A 19226-nucleotide genomic window follows, 5' to 3' on the forward strand; every position below is an offset into this window, starting at 1 on the left:
TATTCTTTTATGTGTACAGTTTTGCACAAAACAGCTAGGTAAATTAATGATAATGTTGATCGAAAACTTATGGGTAAATTAGCAATCACCCAATGTATACCACAAACGTTGTGCTTCTTTTTTGAAGTACCTAACGGATTGCAAAGTTCAAAATAATCAATATGTAGTCCAAGAGCTATGCCTAAGTCTTAAGAGAGAATTTTCTTTATAGTTTTTTCCATCTTTAAATGAACTGTAATGACCTTCTTGTTGACTGGATCTCCCTATTGTCTTAAGTATCTCATTTCTTTCCAACAGTTTACTAAGCAAATCTAAAATAGAACATAAACAAAAGTATATTTTTTTCCTGTGCATTTAACACATACTCAACTGGTTCAATAAGAGTAAAGCTCTTTCTATAAAATGTCTGCCTTTTGTGCTCCGTGCCAAGAGGCCCCTCCCTTGAGAGCAGTTTGAGGGGGTTCAAAGTTTGTAGTTGTTCAGTCAATGAAGCTACAACAGAGGCATCAGTTATGCAACCATTGTCTTTTAGAACTTTATCAACGACTGTCTTTATATTTTGATGAGCAAATTCTCCAATGTCAAATAACTCAATCAATTATTTCTTGTGCTGCTAAATTTGATATGTGCAAAAGTGTTTGCATGCGGAGAAACAGAGTTCCCAAGTGATGCTGAATAGACTTTCCATTTTCAAGACCAGATTCAGCCTCAGATGAAAAATATCTTCAGTGTCTGAAACAAAATGTGTCTGAATTATTACAGGTACTGAAAAAGTATGCTGTGCCAAAAGCTCTGGTCGGAAATTTTCTAAGGTGGAAAACTTATGATTGCGACTTCTATGAGCAGTACAAGTCGACAGCACACTAGACCTGAAAGAGCAACCTGCAAAGGGACATTTAACAACCTCTCTGTTTCTCAAATGAGTCTTCAGATGAGTGAAGTATTTGTTAATGTCACTAGGCTCTGAGAATACACACAAATCACAGGATAATTTTGTTACAATCTTATAAGCTTCTTTCATATGTCCTTTCAAATGAATTTTAAGTTCTGCTTGGGTTTGAAAAGTGTGAATACAGATGAGGCCTGAACACCTTCGATAATGCCCATGACGCTCTTTGTAGTGCTGTAATATTCTTTCCTTGGCCATTAGTTGAGAATGCACAAAACTTACATTTCCACTTCATGAAAGGGACATGGTTGAAGAAATCTGTCAAGAGAAAAAAAACAAATGAATTGCATGTTCTTAAAATCAGATTTCTTAGAATCAAATTTTCTCAAATCTGTCTGCATAGTCTTATTACATATAGAATGAGAGGGAGAGAGTGAAAGATATTTTAACTGTTTTTTCCACTAAAATGTAATTTAAGTTAACCGTCTCTACAAAGAACAATGAAAACCAATCACAACACAAAAAAATCAGGAATTAGAGCAGAAAAATTAGTGGACAAAACAGAAATCAGAAAATGCTTAATATTAATAATGAATTCACTTCCAAGAAAAAAAATGTAATACACTCCTATGTTTGAGCTTACAAACTGAGAGAATTTACTACATTGTTTTGTTAAATCTAACAGTGAACTGATTTTTTTTTTCTTGGTGAAAAAAAGAAATGAGGCGTCAATCTGGGTTTTACAAAACTGCAACTGAAAAGGTAGCTATTTTCTGACTTTTGATAAAATAATCAAATAACCTTCAGAATAAATGAAAATAAAGGTAATCGTTGCTTGCAGCCCCATTAAGAATAGAATTAAAAGATGAAATATACATGACTGTCACACACACTTTATAACATCTAATGCAGGATCCGAAAAAAGGACATTTTTCACATCCAAAAACAAGCAGTGCATAAGAGAGTGAGAGCGCTAAAGAATGAATAAACAGAGGAAGCAGCAATATAAAAATTAATACTAAGTAATTGAGATAAACAAAATGGCATTTTTTATGGCAGTTACGTCCTAAAAAGAAATAAAAATCCTGAAACACTCAGCAGAGCTAACTACTAGCTAACGTGAATTTGCAAGTGAAGGTTTTGTTCAAAATGAAAATTAAAAAAAACTCACTCACCTCGTCGCCATCCTTGTGGTTTTCAGCAGGAATCAGGTAACTAATTTACTCGAACTTTCCACACTCTACTCGGCGCAGCAAGATGCACTCAGTCTGCCTCAAATTGAAGTCCGTAGTCAGGTGTGTCCTTTCGCCGCTGGAAATAGTTCAGGATTGTTTTACACAAAGTGTCAGTGACCTCTCTTATAGCTTGAAAGTGGCAAACCTTTGAAATAGCTCCATACTTTTCTAAATCTCCAGACTTCATAGTAATGTCATAGCAGTAAGTTTGATACAAGCTTTGATTCACTGTGAGAATCAGCAGGCTTTGAAAAAGTAAAGAAAACTCTGATGCCTCGAAGTTACACCTTTCCAAAATATACAGCTTCAAAAGAAATGCTGTTTTTTTATATTATTATAAAACCATTAAGAAACAAAAAAACAAACAACACTCCTCAAAATAACGTTTTAACAGAACACGTGGTGCAGTAGTTGTGCATTATGGGAAGCTGGAAACAATACATATACAGATGTGAAGGGCCGGAATTGCGCTCCAACTCTCTGCTGGACGTTCAGTAGGTAAGACCTGCGCTGCTGCTCTCCGTAACTAACTCACCTTCACTTTAAGTCTGTTGGGTTCTCTGAACAATATCAGTGCAGAACAGTGAGGATGTTTTTCTGAGAGTTCTGCTTCTCAGCTCGGTGAAGGAGAGAAAGAGAGAAGCTGCTGTGAAGTGTTTTAATTCTGCACTTCTACAAACGGAGATTCATGTCTGACGTCTGTGGGAAATGAATCAATTAACTAAACTCAACCGCGCGCACAGTTTAAAGCCGCGTCGTCACCCTGAGTTTCCCGCGAAAACGGTTCACTCTTCTTACCAGGCTTGACTTCAAATCCTTTTTGAGTTTTCCATTTCAGCACTTGCAGTTTCGCGCGTCAGGCCTTTCAGTTGAATGTTCCGTTCCACCTTAAATGGTGTTACATTCTAGCACCTCAGGCTTCTTATGTGAAATTTTCTCGCACCTTAAATGGGGTCCAAGTTACCAGACTGTGTCTACTGCACCATTTAAGGTGGAATGGAAAATCTGGTAGAAAAAACAAACTTCAGCTCTGCGCTTTTTATTTCTTCTGGCAATTTTGGCTCGGTTTGCATCACTGAAGCGGAACGCGGGAAAATCAAGGTGACTGTGGCGCGCGCTTTTAATCTGTGTGCGCGCAGCTGAGTGTGGTTTAGTGGTTGTTTAATTTCCCACAGAAGTCTGAGATCAATCTCCGTTTGTAGAAGCGCTGAGAAAGAGCGGAGAATTAAAGGGACTTGACGGTAGCTTAACTCTCTCTCCTTCGCTGAGATAACGGGTGGAAAGTCTTACAGGAAGTGAACCTCTGTATTACCGCGAAAACGCTTTACTCTTTTTACCAGGCTTAAGTTTCATTCCTATTTGTTTTCCGTTCCACCTTAAATGATAAGCAGTTACGGCCTTGCGCCTCAAGCTTCTTAGGTGAAATTTTCCATTCCACCTTAAATTCTGTTCCACCTTCTGTGGTGCCTGAGATGTTTACTTTCTGTATGATGTTTCACCCACCAGAGCAGCTCTAAAGAACCCATCCAAAATGCCCCCACAGTTTTATATCTGTATTTATGGGAGTAAATACCTGTTACTGTTCTGGGCTGTTAAGCTCCGTTACCGTAAAATAATCACATCCATTTACTTTATTTTAGATGCACTGATTTAATACAACTTGAAGTTTCTCATTTTGTTTGAAGTTTTCTTTATACTATTTTAGATTAAATTTATAGACATGTTCATTCACTGAACGGTTCTTATGATGTCCGTTGCGATTAGAAATAAGACAACTTCTGTTAAACAACTTCTGTTAGACTTATTTTGGTACATTATTTTTATAAAAATGTTAATAGTAAATAAATCTCAGCACTTAATCTCATTTTATCAAATTACCTTAAATCTAAATGATTCAGATTGCTGATATTCTACAGGCTTTACTTGTAGTGATCCTGTTTATTATACATATTTTAATCATTTTAAATGTATTTTGGTTAATTTAATAGGCAAATAAATCTGTTAAACCCATTGATATTCTTGTTAAAAAAAACCAAAAAATCATTTTTTTGTGAATGTATCAAAGTTTTTACCACAAAACAGATTTAATAGATTTATATTTGTTTGATCAGTTTTAGGTCAATGAATGTATAGATCTCATTGGTCGTTTCTCTCAAACCCAGTTTAACACACACAGATATGTTTCCTTTACACACTGCTGAGCTTCTTTCTTTATCCACGGTAACAAACTCACAAGCAGATAAAGATCTTACATTTTACAAGGCTGTTTTTTTTTAACAGTGTTTTATTTTATAATAATTGAATATTTTTATTAATTCTAATAAAATCTTTTACTGTTCGCCTTCATTTGGATGAAGTGTTTAGTTCTGAAATATAACAGCAGGAAAATCCTTCAGTAGTTTTGTACATTACTACTGATTTCATACTGATGATCACCTGAAATCTGTTTGTGCACTGATCACTGTTCACTCAGTGATTACTAAGATATTTCTAATCTACTGCTGTACCATCTAAATTTAACCCTACCCTAACACAAGAGATGACAAAGTAATCCATAAAACAGTCCCAAACATCAGGGTTTTTTGTTTTATTTTTCTTTTGTCCCTTTTAAAAATTTTGGCTTCTGGAAACTAAGATGATGTGTTTTGCCACAACACCTAATGTGATATCATCTGTCTACAGAACTTGCTAATATCTTTTAATGATAGTGTTTACATATTTTTTTTATTTATTAACTTTTATTTTCTATGTTTGTCTTAAGTGTGCATTGTGGAGTGGCTTCAGAAAAAGTACTTCAGTTGATTTGAAGTGGGGAGAATTTTTTGTGTTTCTGGGATCATTCAGTCTTTTGACTTTTCTACACCAAACTGTATGTATATGGCAGGTAATCATTGGTGTTATATTGTGTTTGAAGTAAGCAGTCTGTGCACTGTTTTCTCGCTGATATACTGTGTTTACTGGATGCGAAACTGTGCCCTTCTATGCTAAACTAGTCAAACTGTAACAAGCTCTTTACACCAAACTGTGTTTGGAGATCCACCTGAGCAGTGCGTTCTCCACACTGTTGGGCAGTTGAAATGTGCAGTACTTTCTGTACACTACATTGTTTTTGGGAGGTCAAATTTTGCAATGCATACCATAAACTGTGTTGGGAGTTTTGACTGCTTTGTATCCTGGATGCTAAATTGCTTTAAGGATCATTTAGAGTGCTATTTTTTCACGTTCAACTGTGTACTGTGTGCGCTGCTCATGTTTATGTATTATGAAATACTCATGTTTTTGGTTGGATTTCTTTACTTAAATTGTAGTGATTAGTTTTCTTTTGCATATAACCTAAATTATCTTGTCTGTTTCATTGGTTATTGCACTTATGGGGGTATGCCGTATTTGTGCAGCAGGCACTGAACATAATTAGGGTGATTTGTTTTCCCACTTTGACGTGTCTTTGGCAAATTTCTTTGAAGTTAGTCTTGGTAAATCACAGAGAAGAGTGTCTGTTTGCACTGGATCAATGCATTTAGCTGCACTTTATTCAACAATAATGATCTTGTACAGTTAAATGTGTGTGGTTTTGTCATTAGATTTATTTTTGTGCTGGTAAGGTAAGCTCTCAGTTTTAATTTACTTTGACTTGGTTTTCTGACTCACAAGGCTGTCTTGTTGAACATTTTAATACTAAATAGTAGTTTCAGATGGTGTTTCAGGTTGGTCTGAGGTATGAATTGTAGGTACTGGGCTGGAGTTCACAATGCTGGTGAATTGAAGAGGGATCCGCAACAGAATGTGGTAGCTTGGTGGACTTACTGATCTTTTCCACTCGTCAACAGAGACGAGACCTGTCAACCTTGGCTAAGTATCATTTATCATCCTTCATTTAGTTCTTTTCTTTTAGTTACTGCATTTTTGCACTTGCAATATGAGTTTCTAATACCTATCTACACATCCCACATATCTAGAGTATCCTGTTGTTGCAGGAACCACAATACCTGTAATCTTATCCCCTACGGTTGTCACAGTCCTAGACCAGGGTGGCAGGTGGGTTCTGGAATAGCCAATCTGCAGTCCAGAAGGTAGAACTCATCTCAGCATTAGCATCCCACCATTTACTGTACTTCCTGCCTATGCCAGAGACTTGGGTTGCCCCCCAAGAGCTCAGCAACTCCATGTTCTGCATTTAACGTCTCCCTTTCTCGGAGACAGACTAGCAGGGGTGATTGACCAGGTTTGTTTCTGCCTTGAAAGTGATGTTTCACTCCACTTTCATTTTCTGGTCTTTCAATTTCCTCTTTTGAGTATCATGCTGTTACTGTATCTTACCACAACAAACTTTGTATCATTGTTATCTATCGCACCCCTTGTTCTCCAGGCAACTTCATGAGTTAGTCACACTTCTGAGTCTCTACCCATGGATGGAACTCCACTTTTTCCTCTCTGTGACTTCAACCTTCTAACCAGACAAGCTGCAGTTATTCTGCGTCCCAACACTGTCATCCTTTGACCTCACTCTCAACCAGTCTCCTCTGACATAGAGCAGGCAATGTTCTGGACCTGATCTTCAACAGACCTACCCCAGCACTGGATATCACAGTAACGCCCCTTCACTGCTCAGATCATCACTTTGTATCTTTTTACACTTTCCCTCCCTTCTCTGTTCCTGTTCATTGCCCCTTTGTGTTCTTCCTTCATTTGGCACCACCTGCGCCCCATTCTTCCCTCATCTCTTGCTTCAACCATTCTAACTACCCTCCCTTCCCCACCCTGACTCATTTTCTACTCTCTCTCTCTGGTTGCAGCTACAGATATTTTCAGATATTGACAGCTCCGATATCAGCAGCTGCCAACCAACGTCATGCTTTATTTCCTTACAAAAATTATTGAACATGCATTGTATATTCAGTTGAGCTCCAGGAGCTCAACCAGTGTGGCTGTAAACTAGTGTACTCAACAGAAACTGCCTTTATAGCAGTGAATGAGAAGTTCCTTGCAGCACAATCAGCCAAAATGTCATCAGTTCTGATTCTTTTTAACCTCTCTGCAGCCTTCAACACACATCTTTGTCAACCACAAGATCCTCCTGTTTCTCCTCACCAAACTCGGAATCGCTGGTTCTGCATAGAAGGGGTTTGAGTCTCATCTGGAGGGGTGCTCTTATCTGATAACTTGGAGAGGGTCCCCCACCTTCTGATAGTCATGTTTCCAGTCGTCCAACGTCTCTTCGTGGATGGCGACTCACCACTTGAAACTCAATATTAGCAAGACTGCTATTCATTCTTGAAAGTACCTCACCATGACCATGCCATCACAATCATTAGCTCCTTGGTCATTCCGTCTGTGCATGCAAGAAGCCTTGGTGTGATTCTGGATGTACAGTTATCAATCTAGGGTCACATTGTGGACCTGACCCGTTCCTGCAAGTTTGTCTACAACATCCAGAATATTCGAAACCTGTCCCTTCTAGGAGGCCAATCAAGTGCTTGTTCAGTTTCTTGTCATCTTAAGGCTTGAGTAACGCAACTTGAACCTGGCATGTCTTACTATGGGAGCCATCAGGCCCTTGTAACTGATCATAATACACCAGCATGGTTTGTCGTCAATTTCCTGAAATTCACTCATGCAACTGCACTGCTGTGTTCCCTTCATTGTCTTTCTGTAACAGCCCATGTCATATTTAAAACCCTGATGCTTTCCTGCAAAGCCAGAAATGGATCAGCCACTCTTTACTTTAAGGTAATCATCAAAACTCAATCCGTACCTCCAGCCCTTGGAGCTAAAATACAGCTCGGCTTGATCGCTCATCCTTTAAGATTAGAAGATGAGCAAGACCCTTCTCTGTCCTGGCACCCAGGTAGTGGCATGAACATCCGCTGACTGTCTGAACAGCAGATTCTTTTGCGGTATTCAAGGGTAATTTGAAGACCCATTTCTTTATGAAGCACTTAAGTGAGCACTAATCCAAGTACTTATTGAAATGCGTTGTTTTGCACTTATGCCATGTTTAATTTTGTATCTTTCTTTCTAGGTACTGGCACTGGCTTTTATTTTTTGGCATTGTGTGAGCTCAAGAGCATGTCACCGTGGCATAGTTTTCCTCTGATTGGGCAAGATAGGATCTCCATGTGTTTTGTGTGGACGTCAGTCCTGGTAAGTCTTTCTTCAATAAGGAGCACCACCTCGATATCCACGCAGTTTCTTCAGCCTCTGGCATTTTTCAGTTGTCTAATTTTCTTGCCTTTCTCTGTCCACCTTGTTGGGTTCACCTTGGACCCAGTGCCACAGGTTGAGGATTCACCTCTGTGGACCTGCAAGTGGAAGAAGTCCAGAAAAGTGGTGACCTGTACTGAGACCCTGTTGAGCACTGTTATTGACCAACACTGGGTTTGATTTCACTAAACTGTGTGCAAATGAGTAGAGTTTAGCATGAAAAGATTTGATGTGAAATGATTGCCGTTATTTTGGGCATGTGTATAAATTCCCTTGAATGTTGGTGAATCCAAATTTAAAAATGCTTTAATTAGCATGGATTTATTATGTGCTAGGTTCCTCCTGGCCTGGACTTGCTGACGTCTGTGCCTGGCTGGACTGAGCAGAGGATCAAGTGCAAGTCAGTGTTCAGAGACGAAGTGTTGAGGATCACTACACCAAGGACACCGGGAAGACATGGAGGCACTCTCTGTTGTTCCTCTTGAATTTGATGTGATGGTTTGCAATTTTTTTGTTTAGTTCTTTTTTTTCCAGAATGTAACAATGTTCTTTTTTCCCCTCATTAATTTGTCTTTTCTGTCTTTGTGTTTTGAGTTTGAAAGTGACTTCAGAAGAACTTGAACGAGACAGAGTTGAATACCAGGGTGGGGAGAGCTGTGTGTGTTTCCAGGATCATTCAGTTTTTTGCCTTCTGTACATCAAACTGTGGGGTTTGATCTTTGGTTTTGTTATGGCTGCTTGTATATTGGAGTGATCAGTGATTTGCGTTCAGAGACTTGAACCAGTATGGTAGGACCCCATATTTGCCTGTAACTACTGTTTTCTTTTGGATTGTTGTTTTTATTGGGCCAATTTTTTTTTTTCTGTAGTACTACAGTTTCTTTTTTACTATCCATCCTGTACATAAAAGTGTGCTAAATGTAATAATGAATAATTAACCCAGTAAAGTTGCGCCTATTTTTTGTTTCTGGTAATTGCTTTAGATACATTTTGTTCGAACTTTTCAGATTCTGTAACAGGACTTAAATTTTAAATCATTACTTTATGAAATTCAGCATGCACAAGCCAAGTTTTGTATCATAAAGACAGTGGGTTCCTCTGATTTGGCAAATTCGGCTGTCCATGCACTCTAATCTAGGGTCCAGGTGAGTCTAGCCTCATTGTACATCACTTCCTCTGTCCTCCTTGTGTCTTTTGTGCACTCTCCGTTGTTCCTCTTGAGTTTGACTTGATGGCTCACAATTTCTCTTAACACAATGGTAAAAATCTGTGGATTTTATTTCTCGTTATTTTTTTCTCTCTGTGCTTAATTTAATTTAATGTGCTAAGTAATTTATTTCTTAATTACTTATTAAGAAAAAAAGAACGAGACGAAGTTAGATATCAGGGGTGCTGTTTTTTTTTTTTGTGTTTTTTTTTTTTTTTTTTTGTTTTGCCTTCTCCACACTAAAATGTATGTATGTGGGGTTTAATCATTGGTGTTTTATTGACTACATTGTGTATTTCAGTGCTCAGTGATTTGTGTTCTGTGTCTGCAGTTTCAGATGTGGTTTTAGTTTAGCCTAAGGTGTGAATTGTAGATTGAGCTAGCAGTCAGTCGATTCATCAGCATTGTGAGGGATCCACTGAATGTCTGTGGTGGCTAGGTGGACATACCAGTCTTCTGCTCATTATCATCACAGAGACTGGAACCATCAACTTGGCTAAGTATCATTTATTCTATTCTTCGTTTAGTTCTTTTCTTTAAATTACTGCAGTTTTGCACTTTTTTTTTTAAATTATTTTTTAAATAGCACATCCCACAGATCTAGAGTACCCCATCCATCATCGTCGCAGGAAACACAATACCAGTAATCATACCTATCCCCTACGGTTGTCTCAGTCTCAGGCCAGGGAGGCAGGTGGGCTCTGTTACTGAAATAAAAATCAAAGTAAGACTATTTCCTGACTTTAAAATTTCAGTATGCATTTTCTGAAAATGATTTTCTTGCTTGTTGTTGTAATATGCTTTAGCTTACAATGGTTACATTCATGTTTTTCCTTCTCTTTGTAGATCTCAGCTGAATGATATCAACTTAATAATTACGCTGACTTCGTTGGACAGAAGTTGGGCCTGTGGTAAGCAGATGTGTGTTTTATACTTAAGTGTGCTGTTGGTTAGTGAAGTGTTGATGGCGCTGTATGTGAATCCAGCCTTCTGGTTGATGTCAATAGATTATTACTATTGTTTTGTATCAGGACAGGAGCACTGGAAAAGGTATAATGATGAATGCACTGCCATCAGTAATGTATGCTAAAGTATAGCATGATGTCACAACCTTGCGGTACATAGCATGTTTGGAACTTGTTTCTACTAAGTTGTCCAACCTGCTTTTTCCACATGTTCACTTGAAAATGTATTGCTGCCTGTGCAACTTTTATGTGTGGGGTTAATCCCTGATGTTGTATTCTAGACACTGTATTTGAGTCATCAGTGATTCACGTTCTCCAATCTATGTGTGGGGCGAGAGCAATCTGTACAATGTTTTCTCTACACTCAGCTGTTGGGAGGTCAAACTGTGCAATGTGTTCACTAAACTAAACTGCTGGGAAGTCAAATGCCAACAAGTCATTTACATTAAACTCTGTTGATGGAAGGTCAAACTGTGCAAGGCCTTCTCTAAACTGTGTATAGGTATTCAAACTATGATACATTCTCTACCCTAAACTGGTTTTGGGAGGTCAAAATATGCAAGGTCTTCTCTAAACTGCATATGGGTATTCAAACTGCTCATGGGTTACTATGCGTTCCTGAAGAAACATGCTTCAATAAGAGTGAGTATAACATTTTTTGTTAGTGTGTGGATTTTGGATGGTTTTTTTGAGCAGTATTACTTGCTAATGCTTTCTCACACCTCAGTGATCTTGCTCTGGCTAGTGAGGTCTTTTACATCAATGTTGAAGAAATCATGCGGTTTCACACTGAACTCTTGTTTTGGATTCTTGGCTTGGTCTTTGGATTGGTCAATATATGTAAACATTACCTCAACATTATGATCTTAAAACATTATGTTCTAAAATATTTTGCTGAAGTATAAACATGACTACAAATAAATTTTTCTTTATTCAGACAGCATCCTTTACAGACCTAAATATTAAAGTTGATTGCAAACCATAATCAGATCCAAAAGCTTGAAGTGTCCACAGATACAGATCACTAAGATTTGCATATGAGGTACACAGCTCCATGCTGCAGAAGAAGAATGTCCAGTGTCCAGAAACTTTCAAGCAAACACACACACTCACAAACACTTAGGAGGACAGGGTCTGTTCATATAAAAAAGAAATCAACAAAAAATGAACATAAAATCTTAAAAATGAATGCAAAATATGTAGAAACAAATGTGCACATGAAAAAACAAAATGTCTGACATTAATACCTCAATACTTTATTTCAGTACTTATTTCCATATTAGTTTATTTATATTTTTCCTTATCCTTATGTTGAGGGGCTTTGCACACACTAATAACTTATTCATTATTTTATTTATTTTCCATACCGACAGACACACACAAGTCCAATTATTGTCCCATTTTGCAGTCACACCTGAGAAATATTTCATATTAATGTGCCATCCAACAGTCATGACTATTTACCTTGCACTAGAACTTAGTGATAGAGTGGTGTACACTAGACTTAAAATCCTAATAACTGTTCTATTAAATTATTATAGTGACAATGTAACATTTATTCAAACTCTATTAAACCAATGACAATCATTTTTAGCTCATCCATAAAATGTAGTGTTGTTGTTATTAATAATAATAATAATAATAGTAACAACAATAATAATATCCAGATACAGAAAACTATGCAGCCTACCTTCATCTTTTCTGTCTGGTTTTTGCTGCTTGTCAAAGGGGCAACTTGAGTGTAAATATCGAAACATACATATATATATATATATATATATATATATATATATATATATATATATATGTGTATCTTTTTATTTTATTTTTTTCAGACAAGAGTTGGATTTTGAATTGATGTAAGAGATGGGAGTGACTAGGGAGTGACCTATTTATGTCTTAGTATAGATCATAAGGATTTGCATGCTAGATTGCATATATTAGCATTTTACTATATGACCTCTATCTCTTTGTCTGATATGGTTTTCTGATTCTAGGTTTTTTACTCTTCACTGCTGTCTTTATTGCTTTACTTTATCACTGTACTTTTATTCCAATCTTATAATGAAGCTTTTGTCTTTGTCTACTTTCTGCTTTTATCATACAGTTGGAATGATGAGGTTGATGCCATCCATCCTTTGACAGTTAACATATGTCGCCACTTCAGCGAGGGATTTACAGCTGTACTTCCTAATTTGATGAAAGTAGTCAAGGGAACATTGCCAAAAAACTACCTGGAGGTGAGAGAGGAAGCCCTGGCCGAGGACCTTCCAGGTTGTGATTTTGACCCGAATATATTATATATAATTATTGCATCAGTGTTGCCTCTGTGCTTTTGAATGGAAATTGTGTAAGTCAGTATGGGATTGTTATTAAAGCACATTTTTTTTCCATAATGTAGGCACTCACTTCAGGAGTGGACTTTTAGCATCCATCTTCAGGAAGAACATTGACCACCTCATTACTTTAGGAGAGGAAAGAAACTGGTGCCACACAAACTGACATAGCCACACTCAACAGAAAGTCAGGATTATGTTTTAGTGTACCGTGCAATATCTGTCATGCATGTCAACTCATGCCCACCAACACACACCCACAGTAGGCTGAATTATGATTGTTTACTGATGTCAGAAATGTTCACTCAAATAACAGTAACCAGCTACGTTGTGGAGGTGACCACAGGCAGAAAAAGTGATGCTTTGCATCAGTGCCACTCTTCTTGTTTCTTTATAGGGTGAAGCTACAACACCATATCCAACAATTCAGCTGAAAGAAAAGGATTGGAAAACTGCCATTTTCAGTCCTAGTGTGGTGAAGGTTGATTGAGTTGAGGTTGCTCTTGTACTGCAATTACACCTTCAATCATTCCATACCCTGCATGCCTGAAAAACACAATGACATTTCTCCAGAGGTGCATTCTAAACATTAAAGAGGACAGAAACAAGCCAATGCCAGTAACTATGACTCGAGTGATCAACCTTCTGTACTAAACCAGTCATGCCTCCACTGCACCAATGCACAAAATGCCCACATAGAACATTTACCTTTGTGAAGCTCATACAACACATCGGACTTGTACATGCACATGAACCTCATCTTAACATAACTGTATAAATGACTGCTGGTCTACTTTTTCCAAGGAGGACGTTACGGAAAAATCCATAGTGGAACATCACAGATGATGCAGATTTAGCCCAGCAATGCACCCCACCAAGTAAGGATGAACTGCTTGAGAATTTAAAAGAGAATCTTTTAAAGCTTCAGAGCTTCATTCTGAATTGCAGGGGAGAAAAACATCTTCCTCTGTCAGTTCAACAAGATATTGTTCATGATTTCAACTTTTCATTTTGCCTTTTCAAAGAGAACTACGATGCATTCATCTCCTATCATCTTGAAAAAAATGGCTTCATTTCAAAGTGCCCTGAAATTCAGCAAGTTTTATCCACACCTGATTTTATGGACAATGCCTGTGACGTAATTAATTCTCCACACATGATTAAAGAACACTGCAAATCTAAAACAGATTTGACAGAACCCATTAACTATGAACTAAAAAATGTTTCTGGAAACAAAATTGGTACTTATTCCTAGGTACCTGTTGTAAATGTCTGGGAAGAGCTAGATGCAGACATTCATAAAGTGAGAGATGGTCAGGTTTTGTTGGACTACACTGACGGAGTTTATTTTAAAGAGCACCCAAAAGCTCCAAGACTTCATTTTTATGAAGATGAATTTGAAATTGTTAACCCTTTAGGCTCCAAGAGAAACAAGCACAAGATGTGTGCATTTTATTATCGTGCTGGTAATGTCAGTTGAAGGTATCACTCAAAACTCAGTCACATTCATTTAGCTTTGCTTGTTTGCTGTTCACATCTGGAGGATGTGAAGGAGTGTGGGCTTGATGTTATACTATAACCAGTGGTAGATGACCTCAAAAAACTCCCAACTGAAGGGTACAGCTTAAAGGTTAAAGGAGAAGAGAACAGAATTAATGCTGCTCAGGCAACTGTTTCATGTGATAACCTCTCTGCTCACACGACTGGGGGGTTTACCGTGTCTTTTAACACTGGCAGAATTAGTCAATACGGCATGGCTTCTTATTCTGAGATTAAACAAAAATCCCAGGAGGTTAGTTTTGTTCTTAGGACTGTGGAAGTGCACAAGTATCACTTTGAATGTGTAGAAAATGATCCAGCAAGCTCTGCTTTGTATGGTGTGTATGGTACTAGCAAATTTGATGTACTAAATTACTTTAATGTCACCAAGTGTCTGAAAAACTGCTTCAAAATTCTGGCATTGTTGAATCGGCCAGTCAAAAGTGGTGCCTATTCATATTGCCACCTTTCCTAATGTTTTTGGGAATGTTTTAACACCCAAGTGACATTATTTAATACATTATCCCACATTTCTGCTAGTTTATGACCCTCTTTGTGCTTTGTGGTGTATGAGGTTTGAAAGTAAACACCAGTATTTTAAGAATATTGCTAGCACATGTAGGAAGTTCAGAAACATAACCTTGACTCTGAGCAACCGTCATCAGCTGAAACAGTGCTGGGAGTTTTTTTCTCTGAAGGACTCCTAGGTGATTTTGAAAAAATGCCCAGCAAAAGTGTAGGCACACCATTTTCTGTCAGCAGACCTACAGAAGGCTCTCAAATTCAGTGATGCTCTCAGAGAAGTACAGCTTCAAGGGAAGGTGCTTCAGCGTGTATCTAATATGTCAGTAAATAATGTTAAATATTCCCTTGGTGATGTCTTTGTAATAGTAACATCACCACACGCATTATCACAAACATACAAACAAATTTAAAGCATCAAAAACACAATAACACATCAACACACACAAATAATCAAAAACACAAACTTCAAAACAAAAACACAAACACACATAAAGCATAAAAACATAAAGAAACAAACACACACACATGAAGCATCAACAAAAAACAAAAATCAACAGTAAAACTATCTTGCAGCATACTGCACTGCAGCTCTTTATTCTTACTTACTCTTACTTATTCTCTTACTTATTACTGTAATACATTTTCAGGTGTTTTACTGAATGATCTGCTGAGAGGCTTCAGAGTTTATTTGTGTTTTTTATGATTGCTTAAGTGTCATTTTGAAAAAGGGGCTCATTTTGTCCAAACAATACACACAGTTCACACTGCCAGACACACGAGTAGCAGAAAACCTCAGATCTTCATTCAAAACGATACAGCGATTTATAACCCAGTTTTGTCACCCTATGGCACCTTCAGAGTTCATACAGTCTGATTCAGTTTCCGTTACTCACTGCTGTGCTCAGCGTAAAACACCTTTAACATTTCTGCTTTTCTAATGATTCAGTCTGGGTCTGATTTTACTCTCAGATATTGTTGAAGTACGTGAATAACCAAACACAGTACACAAGACCAGCACTGCACACTGATGAAGATTTTTACTCCTCTCCACATGTAACATCAGTCAATACATCCATGCATTTCCAAAGGCTGCACTGTGCACTGAAATTCAAAACAGAACATTTTCTAAATAGAACAAAGAACATAAACACAGCAAAACATTTGTGGAGACTTAAAAGAAAGCATGAACTAAAAAACTCACCTCATGCCTTTTTATGGTGCTCACACCTGATTGGTGAGTTTAAAATTAAGCAGGTAAGTGTCTGTACATCATGTTAGATTTCTGTGTCTACTGGAGAGAAGTGTGTTTACTGCACTGTGTGTGGTGCTTTGCTAAAAGTGTAAGGCTGAGAATGAGCTTATAGTTGTGCAGATCTGAGCTGAGATTTTGCTCCGTCAGTGTCAGACTTCACAAATAACTACGTTATTTCTAAAAAGAACGATGTTTCTTCTAAAAGTATTAGTAAATAAAATTACTCAAGTAAGAGTTAATAAGTAGTTTATTGAAAAACTACTTAAATGCCCAAGTTACTTAGTTACTTTTTTGTATTTCTGCTGTCACTGAAAATATTACATCATTGGAAATAATCTGCACAGAAAGCCACTAAAGCAAAACAAAATATTATGTGGGGGAAAAAGGTTCTGAGAGACCGATCACAGTTTGCTCTGCTAGTGCACATGTACACATCTTTCTGTGAACTGTGTAAGGAACAAGGTTTACATTAAACTGCATGCATGTCATGGTTAGATGAATATATAAGACTTCCTAGTTTATCTGTTTCCAATGAAGTATTTTAGAATCCCTGTGCAGACGTTGTTACTGTTGAATTAAGTTCATTTAATAGGAAAAAAAAAACTGAGTCAAAATTCTAAGTAGATTGCTTAATTAATTTTGAGGAGTCCTGTTGCCCATCAGCTTCCTGGACTCTAGCTTACGTTAATAGATATGAACCTCTACAGACAGTAAACACATTCACAGCCTTCAAACTGTATATATTCACTGATATCTGTTTAAAACATTTCTACCATTAAAACCAGCATCAACATCAGCAATTTACCCAGATTTGATTTTTCACTGTAATATATTTCACTAGTAATCATGCTGATCACTTTATACAGAGTCAGACATTATTACTGCATTAGACAGTTAAACATCTGAACAGCCTCTCACAGTTAAAGACACACCAAGGCAGAGAGAGGAGAAAGAAAGAGAGAGAAGAAGAAGAGATAGGTAGAGTTCTGTGAAGAACTGACTGAACAAAGTCTCTGATGATGCAGTATTATCTGTAGGTGAGATCGAGGAGTATTTTTTAGCCTTGTATTTTTAGGTCAGTGAAAGTTCAGACATGATAACTGTACAGTTTTTTCACAGTCAGAACGAACGATGATCTGAATATTATAGCTCTCTGTTTACACTCTGTCTGAGTGATGCCCTGGTGTCTCTGAGGTCTCTTTATTCATGTGAGGTGAGCTCTGATTGGTCTGTATACAGCATGCGCACAAACTTCATAGTCCACCCACAGTCTGATCAGATCAGGCCAGTCAGCTTAAAGAACGACAGCGTGACAGAATCACTGTCCAGAGTTTATGAAGAACCTGTATTAGACTAGATTTCTTGTATCACAGCCGTACACAATCATTTATCTCCAAAACAGCGAATAAAATAGGCTGTAGTTTAAACAGGTAAAGTGTAGGCTATGGGCGACACACACGCATTTTCTAAGCTGCTTATCCTTTTGGGTTGCAGGGGGTACTGGAGACTATCCCAGCAGTCACTGGCCGGAAGGCAGGATACACCCTGGACAGGACGGCTATGAGCGACGCCTGTTAACTAAAGTAGCTGACAGGCATTTGTAATAAAATAAATGAAACAGATTTCAAGTTTAATAAAAAGGCGCATTATAAAAGAAAGAAGAAAACAGTCAACATGGTACCTGTTTAGCTCGGATCAGCTAGCTTGGCAAATGCTGCTTCAGGCTGGAGTCGAGTTGTGAAAGCGGAGATCTCAGCAGGCTTCATGTTTGGCCACTGATAATAATGCTGTTTTCTTTAGTTCATGTGAAAATGAATATAGATGACCGTTTGGACGTGGTCTGTTCCTTGTGTGTGCTGGTTATGTTCTCCTCTTTCCTTCTCCACTAAACTGGACGTCTCTGTAGTGTTTTTCCTGCCGGAGCTTTTTTATTGGTGGATCTGTTAAATTTAACCACGCTTTGTTCTTATTGGTTTGTAAGCTGATATGTTTATCATTTATTTTTACCCTTTAACTAAATTAGCGAAGTAAAAGTATTTCATTAAAAATAAGAGTAAAAGTACTATGATTTAATTCTACTTCAAAAAGTACCGTTACAGGGAAAACTGTACTCAAGTACAGTAACGAGAGTAAATGTAATTTGTTACTTATAACTCTACATGAGACCAGACCAAGGGTTCTCAAAAATTCCTGTTTGTTGTCTTAAGCCTTCTGCTTAGTCCCACAATATAAACTGTTTTTCACTGTATTCAAACTTAGTTTCAAAATGCAGGTTTGATTGAAAAGCTTTGAACTACTGGCAAAGCAGCATGGTCTCACATCTAGTCACTGACCAGGACCAGCCTTGCTTAGGTTCATAGATATGTCAAGCCTAAGGGTTCCCAGCCTCATAGATCCACTGCTTGTGGCTGGCCTTCAGTATTGGCCGTTTAAAGAATCCCACCACTTTATTAGGACTCAATAGATGCTGACTTTTTTAAAATTCTTTATTCTGAATCAAAGTTATTATTATTTCAAAGTAAAGGTTAGGTTTAAAACTTGATTGCAATTTCTAATGTCAGTTAGGTTTCAATACAAGCCCTGACCAAGCCCCACATTGCTTAGTTTTTGACATGAGACCAGACCAAGGGTTCTCATAGATTTCTGTGCACTTGCTGAAGCTGGTAGCCAAAACAGTTCTTCTAAAGTAATTCAGTAGATTATATAACCGAGTTATATAATAACAGTTAAACAGGCCTCCAGTGGTAAAGCAGTCCCAGGCAAATTATCACTGTTTGGAGGACCAAAGTACGGTTGGTCCAGTACAGTGGATGTATTTGATGGCTTTTTCTCACTGGTTATGCAGAAACATCAGTCAGCAAAGAAATATATACATAATTTGGTATAAATCCTGGTATTGATAATATTATGTTTTCCATAGGAGCCCACATAGGCTATGAACCACAGGCGGAAGTGGCTGCTGCAATGTTCCTCAACTGTTTTGGCCAATAACAGAGCACTGAAGGTTGGTGTCCATCAGTGAAATAGACATAGTGAGTGATTTTGAGTCAAATGATGTTGCACTGTATATTTAAGAG

The sequence above is a fragment of the Colossoma macropomum genome, unplaced genomic scaffold (genome assembly GCF_904425465.1).
Source record: "Colossoma macropomum unplaced genomic scaffold, Colossoma_macropomum, whole genome shotgun sequence".
NCBI lineage: Eukaryota > Metazoa > Chordata > Actinopteri > Characiformes > Serrasalmidae > Colossoma > Colossoma macropomum.